Source organism: Papio anubis, chromosome 13 (assembly GCF_008728515.1).
Source record: "Papio anubis isolate 15944 chromosome 13, Panubis1.0, whole genome shotgun sequence".
In the NCBI taxonomy this organism is placed as follows: domain Eukaryota; kingdom Metazoa; phylum Chordata; class Mammalia; order Primates; family Cercopithecidae; genus Papio; species Papio anubis.
This window is the reverse complement of record NC_044988.1, coordinates 43,235,822-43,243,693: the sequence shown is the minus strand read 5'-3', so window position 1 is coordinate 43,243,693 and position 7,872 is coordinate 43,235,822. Positions and strand designations below refer to the sequence as shown.

The 7,872-nt window shown below is 42.3% G+C and overlaps 1 pseudogene; it reads right to left on the bottom strand.

Moving 5' to 3' along the window:
- Nucleotides 1-6,965: 6,965 nt before the first annotated feature.
- Nucleotides 6,966-7,513, bottom strand: LOC103878322 (annotated as a pseudogene).
- Between the last annotated feature and the right edge of the window lie 359 nt (nucleotides 7,514-7,872).

Sequence of the window (7,872 nt, the reverse complement as noted above, 5' to 3'; positions counted from 1 at the left end):
TTTGTGTGATGTGTAATAATAGTTTGATCACCAATTTCAATTTCAAAATTATACACCTCAATACATTTTGGTGAAGGTGGACATTCAAAACTCAATATATTGTCAGTTATTCTACCACCATATTTTAAAACTGAATTCATCATTGGGCTTTTAGTGAAACAACAAGAGTAATAGCTATAATTTATTAAGGACTTATTACTGTGGGTTAGAACCTGTGCTTAGTATTTTACAGCCATTATTTTAAATTAAATTCTCAAAAATAAGCATAATCATTTCCATTTTACAGATGAAAAAAGAGAGATTCAGAGATTAAGCAGTTTACTCCAAATTCATGCATTATTAATATGTTGGACCCAAGATTCAAACCCAGGTGTACCTGAATATGAAAGACATGAACTGCAGTGTGGGATGCTGTGTTGTGACTCTGGTTAAGACCTGGTTCAGGTAGGTGACCAGGTCTCTCACTCATGATGTTCTCACACATCTCAGGATTATGAGAATGCCTGATTGCTTTGTGCCCTTGTGAAAACTAAAGCATCCAGAAGTCACAGGACAGAATTATAGCATGTGTAGTGCTCTGCATTCTTGAAGCCTAACATTCTTCAGAGGCCAGAGGAGCACAGAGCCAATACTAACTCTGCCTTGCCCCATGGCTTTGCAGGTACCCAAGATTTGGAAGTAGCTTCATGTGTTCACCAAGAGACGGTGGTGGTTAACTGTCGGCCCAGAAGCCTAATTATGATGAAAGTGGGCTTCCAGGCCTCAACAAGTTTTCTTTCATAGTAGGTGCCCTGAGGAGAAAGGAGGGGTTTTGGGTATGGACTTATTGTTTGAGCCTGCCGTGCAGGTGCAGGTGCCTGCTGCGAAACAATGAACTCCATTGATGGCAATGCCTGGTCTTACACATGCCAAAGCCAACACATACTGCTCTGGGCAGGTATGGAAGTCAACAGTGAGGCATAACCAGGTGGGGGTTCAGGATCTCAAATGGCCTCCTCCTCCTCCTCCTCAGAGCTGAGAGAATTAATCATGGCCACGCTGGAGAGCAGACTACCTACAACATACTGAAAAACTGATCTGTGAGTTCAGACAGACACACCAGTGTCAAAGCTCTGGCATTGGGGCAGATGCATCTATTTTCAGAAGTTTCCCCACAAATGGAGAACTGTTTGTCTTAAAGGTGGAAAATTACATGTATTTTACTATTTTAAAGAAGGTATATCTTAATTGCCTTTCCTGCAAAAGAGGAAAAGAAATCCTATGAACTTTTCTTTCTCTTTCTTTCTTTCTTCTTTCTTTCTTTCTCTCTTTCTTTCTTTCTTTTCTTTCTTTCTTTCTTTTTCTTTCTTTCTTTTTCTTTCTTCTTTCTTTCTTTTTCTTCTTTCTTCCTTTCTTTCTTCTTTCTTTCTTCTCTTTCTTTTTCTTTCCTTTTCTTTCTTTCTTTTCTTTCTTTCTTTCTGAGATGGAGTCTCACTCTGTCACCCAGGCTGGAGTGCAGTGATGTGATCTCGGCTCACTGCAACCTCCACCTCTCAGGTCAAGTGATTGTCCTGCCTCAGTTTCCCGAGTAGCTGGGACTACAGGCACACACCACCACGCCCAGCTAGTTTTTGTATTTGTAGCAGAGATGGGGTTTCACCATGTTGGCCAGATGGTCTCCATCTCTCGACCTCATGATCTGCCCTCTTCAACCTCCCAAAGTGCTGGGATTACAGGCGTGAGGCACCACACCCAGCCTATTTCTTTTCTTTTTGTTTTTCTGAGGAAATAAATATAGATAAGAGGGTAAAACATACCTTTTAAAAAAAATTTCTGTGATTTTTCAACGAGGAATTCTTAAGTGCCTTATTTCACATGGCTAAGCTTCATCTTCAGACTTGACACTTCTGCAAATCAAAAGCTTATAAGCAGAGGCCACAGACATGGAAATACATCCAGCCAACTAGAAAGGGGCAGAGTATAGGAGTGTAGTCCAGTCTTGCTTTGAAACACTCTTGAGAGAAAGATCATTTATGAATCTCATATAATCTGGCACTACACAGTGTCTTGGACATCAGTTTTTCAGGCTTCTTGAATTCCAACTTAGGGAAGATAGTTCACTTTAAAGCAGGAGCCAAGATGGACCATTTTCATTTTCTCATTTTCTCATAAAATCTTATTAACAACAACTATGCCAGCACCAGAATTTGTACTGGGGACACAAGGGTAAGCAAAATCGGCCCAAGCTTTCTTTTTCCTTGGTTCAGGGCAAGGCTTCTAATGAGTGTTTCCTGGTTAAGTAGACTCTGAGAGCAAGTCTAGTTCAATAGAAATAAATGAGGCAAATGATGACAAATGCCCCAAAGAGAACCAAAATTTGTGGGTGAATTACTAAAATTCTCGAGACCGCTGTATCTTCATCTATGAAGAGGAAAAAATAAGACCTACCTTAAAGTTTGTTGTGGGGAATTAAATGAGATCATTTATTATGCCTGGTACGGTCGGGTGCGGTGGCTCACACCTGTAATCCCAGCACTTTGGGAGGCCGAGGTGGGCGGATCACCTGAGGTCAGGAGTTTGAGACCAGCCTGACCAACATGGAGAAACCCCATCTCTACTAAAAATAAAAAATTAGCTGGGCGTGGTGGCACATGCCTGTAATCCCAGCTACTCAGGAGGCTGAGGCAGGAGAATCACTTGAACCTGGGAGGCAGAGGTTGTGGTGAGCCGAGATCATGCCATTGCACTCCAGCCTGGGCAGTTAGAGCAAAACTCGGTCTCAAAAAAAGAAAAAAAAAGAAAGAAAAAGAAAAAGAAAAGAAAAGAAACGAAAGAATTATGCCTGGTACATAATAGACCAGAAAGGATGCTAGACGTTGTCGTGATCCGTTTTGGATCTCTCTCTTCTTGACCTTTTTATAGATGAATTTATGGACAGCCCCATAGATTGAGGCCAAACTTAGTGCCCCTAAGGTTCTAATTTCAAAGGGGATAAAAACAGACTTCGGCTTCTTAAAATTCTCAGACTCCTGTCTGATTAGCACTGTATTTCAGCCTTCCTTCCTCCAGTACACCTTCATTAGGCATCACCTCCACATCACACTTTATTAGTTTTCTCTTTATTTGCACAGCAGGGATAGAGGACAGGGAGGGTTTCCCCTTTTCTGATTCCCAAGATCACCGTTGCTCTCAGTCCCTGCTGAGGGAGCAGGCTTGTCATTCGGGGAGATTTGAAAATCAAAGCCAGTATGGATGTGTGGGCAGCAGCCAAGCTGAGAAACAATCTGGACATCACATTGGCCAAGAAAAGGGGATGTCCCTCTGGGAAATATGCCTGGCTCTGTTTGTATTGGCTTTCAGAGAACTCTTCTGACCTGACATGGTGCTAACTTGGTATTGTGGGAAAGTCCATCTGACCACGGGCTTCCTGCAGTTGCCTTTGGATTATGCCAAGGGAAGGACCTAAGAAGCAGTGTACAGATATGGTCTCCAGGGAGAGACAAGATCCCTCCTTCTGTCAGCACGAGCACCCACCTCCCCTTGTTTGGATGAGAGAAGAGGAGACCAGGGAAGAATTTAACCCAATCTCGGGAATGTTGCATGCCCAAACTGAAAGTTAGGTTTTTCACTTCTTGGCTTAACCTAAAATGTAGGCGCTGGCCCTCCAGTTGGCTGCCATGGGACAAAGGTTGTTTTTCTGGCTAGGGTCAAAAAGAGTGGAATCTCAGCACAGAGTAAAATTTAACCTTGGTTTTTTTGTTCATTTGTTTTTTTCCCCTTATTACACCTTTGACCCCAAACCATGCTCCTCCTTCCCTCTCTACCTCTTTTTCTCACCAACTTCCTGATCGGTCTTCTCAAGTTGCAGCTATGAAACTAGAAATCCATTCCCTGCCTTTGACTTATTGGCATTCCCATGATTATTGGTTAATCGCACAAGAATTAAATGAGTTTTGCTTGGCAGGAGCAGAGAGGAGGAGCAAGTTTTAGGGGGGGAAAAGCAAAGTTTATACGTGTTAAATTACCTAGGCCTTATCTGACCCCTTTGAACACTCAGTCACCTCTTTGCTCTCCTCTCCCCTTCCCTCCCCAGTGCTTGGTAAAATGCAAATTCTGGTTCTCCAGAGTATCCCAACTGATCTCTCCCTCTGCCTGGTTCCTTCTCACTAACAGAAGGGGAGTTAGAGAACTCGTACACATTGAAGTATGAATGACACTAGTCACTAATCTCTTGGCCCCATGCTTTCCACTTTCCCTGAGGTATTTTCTTGGGCTGACTTCATTTAATCTCAGGATCAGGTAATGACACTCTGTAGTAGGTAAGAGTTAAGGACTGGCAATATGACATAGAAAGACATGAGTTACAGAGCCAGATAGATTTGGGCTCGTTCTAGCCTTGTGTATTTTGGGCAAGTTAACTAAACACTCTGAGCTCTGATATCCTCATTGACTAGAGATAATATACCTTTGCAAAAAATATAATATATGGAAAGCGTCTAGCTTGGTACCACATAGCAGATATTTAGATACTTAATTACCAACGTGATCATTATTATTGGGCTGCTCTGTGTCCTCCTGAGTGCAGTGTTAGGTAAGGGATGATTGTTAAGGAAGGCTACAATATTGGGAGGTATTATTACCACAGCTGCCTTGACCTCCCCATTCTTTTTGTGTCCTGAGGCTCCCTCTGAGGAAATCTGGCAGACCAAGAAGTTTATGAGGGAGAAGCAAGCAGAGGGAATGTGCTGCTTGGCTTGGAGCCACCACCAAGTGGTAACTGGCTTGGTCACCCAGGGACATACGGGTTTTATTCACCTGAGGAGACCACAGGCACAGTAGTCCAAGGCTCTTGGATAATGAGCAAAATTAGCTGCTCTCTGTTGATGTTGGGGACTTTCTTTCTGAGGGGTTCCCAGCTTCTCTGGTGACCCCCACTTCCACAGGCCACCATTTTCTTTCTATGCCAGTGATTCTCAATACTGGCTTCACGTTCGAATCTCATAAAGGAGTGGGCCTGGCTAGTGGTAACAGCTCCCCAGGTGAATCAAATGTGCAGAGTTGAGAATCACTGTTTGAGACCCAGCCTGAGCTTTTTGGAGCTTCACCTGCAGAGGCAAGCTTGGGTTTTTGGTTGTGCTGTTCTCCCCCAGATGGATCCCAAATGATTACTAAAGCCTAATGTAATTATTTATGTTGCTTAACTTGTGGCATCCTTTAGAACCATGTATTGATTTACTTTTAAAGGCAGACACTCCTTATTCCAACAAGCACAGCCTAATATGGCATGGTCATATTGCTCAGGTAGTATATGTCTTGCTTCCGATTTAAGAAAGAGGAGGAAGAAAATCATTAAGTTATTTTCTGGAACAACAGCAGAGAATAATCTAGAGTATTAAATATATCTTGATGAGGAGAAGTTGAGGAAACTTTCCTAGACGACTCTTCTATTTCTCTGAACTGGTCAGTTAACCCGGACACAAAGCCTCACACATAATGATGGACACCTTGTCTCCCATGAGGCCTCCATTGTTTAAGCTGCTCTTTGTGAAAAAGCAGATACTCTCCAATCCACACACCTGTGACCAGAACCTGAACACTAATGGTTGACCAAGTTCCTACTCTCATTGCAAAGATGTAGCTGTGACATCCCCAATTTTTGGGAAACTATATTTTACCCTAAAGAGCTAATGTGAAAGTTACTGTAAGCACAGTAAGTATAAAGAAAAACTGAGCTTTATAATACTGTTGATATTTTACCTGAAAAGCTTATCTGGAAGGATTGGGTCATCCGTTAGTGTAAAATACTGAATTTCTATCACATGGAAGACTGATGTAACTTAGACTCAAGGAAACACAAGTTGAACTAAGGGTTAGAAGTTACAGGAAGACACATTTCCACTGAGTATTCAGGAGATTCTTTTGCTTGCTGAAGGTGGAATGAATGAGATCACACCATAGCATCTATTCAGCAATCAGTAGCTCGAAGGTCAGAATGGTGAGTGCCGAAAGGGGAGCACCTGGATTACTTGTTATACCCAAGACATTCACCTGGTCAATCAAAAGTTAATTAGCTTGATTGAGTGTTCCACGTGTATACTTATTTCAAAACATCATGGCCAGGCACGGCTTACACCTGTGCTGGGGTTACAGCTTACACTTGTAACCCCAGCATTTTGGGAGGCTAAGAAGGGCAGATCACTTGAGCCCAGGGATTCGAGACCAGCCTGGCCATCATAGCAAAACTCTCTCTCTACTAAAAATACAAAAATTAGCCAGGCATGGTGGCACATGCCTGTAATTCCAGCTACTTGGGAGGCTGAGGCATGAGAATCGCTTGAACCCAGGAGGCAGAAGTTGCAGTGAGTTGAGATCACACCATTACACTCCAGCCTGGACAACAGAGCAAGACTCTGTTTAAAAAAAAATCATATTGTACACAATAAATATATATAATTTGTATATATTATAAAATGTATTCAAGCATTCTATCTTCATTGTCCAATATATATCAGAAACTTGAAAGGTTCTAGAGATTCATATGTGAATAAATTATGGTACTTAGCTCATAGACACACTTAAGCGAAATAAATAAACAATAATACAGTATCAAATGGAGATATAACAAAAGTGAAAAGGGCAATACATTCTCTTAGGGCAATTCAGTTTGGGCAATGCAGAGGTAAAGTAGGGCATCAGGCCTGAAGGAAGCTTCTAGAAGGAGTTGATATTTGAGCTAGGCCTTTAAGAACAGGTAATATTTAGCCATGTGGGGAACGAGGAAGGGCATTTTAGTTGGTGGTAAAAAGTGATGCACAGCACTGGAGTGTAGAAGTGTCCTTATGTTCTGAGAAGAACATGTTGTGTGTTGATTTCTCTAGTAAACACATGAGGTACATGAAGGCAGTGGGGGGGAAGATATCCTGCAAGCTTTAAACTCCAACCAAGGTATATAAATGCATCTTACTGGGTTTTTTTTTTACATAATTATTTTTATTTTTAATGTCCAGAATGTGTAATATAAGGGCCAGAGCTTCCTCCTGGACTCAATTTTATAAATTCTCGATTGGTTGGTGAGGCAATGGGGATACTTTTTCTTGTCTCATTTGGTGTCTGGAAAAGCTTCGTTCAGGTCCTCAGTGGTCATCTGATCAAATGGAATTAAGTTCCTTATCTTCTCCAGCTGTTTCTCATGCTCTCCAATCCTGGACTTTGACAGAGACACCCACTCAGCACAAATTTTCACATCTTCATTTTCTTCAGCATACACCTGGGCAGTATATTTATCCTCTGGTACAGGAAACTTCAGGGCATTAAACTTCTTCTCAAAGTCATCCACCAAGCCTGCCTTGGCCACATTGGTCTTGTAGTAAGTCCAGTCGATAGCTGGTGGATTCTCAGGTAAAATAGCCAATCTGGAGGTGAGAGTCTCATTCCAGGATGTCAGGGAATTAGCAATGGCCTTTTGGTTTCAGGGTATGATCTCCCAAGAAGTTACCCAGTCAGTGGTTTTTAGAGCAAGTTTTTGCCCAGCCATCTTGGGATCCTTCACCTACCCCAGTGGCCCACAGTCCACAGCAGCACCTAGCGGCTCTTACTGGATTTTTTAGTGCAGTCGTGGCTATGTATTAACATTTGGACTTTATGCTTCAGGAATGGGGAACAATCACGGGTTTTGGAGAGTAGAGGAAGCCATAATCTAGAAAAAGGATGGAATTGCTTGGTACAGGGCACCACGAAAGCTTAACTGTCTCTGTGATAGTGATTTCTCCCTTACCCTCTGCACTTTTCCCCATAGTGAGTTTCCCCAGGCCTGTTGTTTTCCAACTTAAGAGTCTTTAGATTCCTTGTAGATTCATGAAGATGGAAATGAGGGATTCATGAACTATTTTCAAC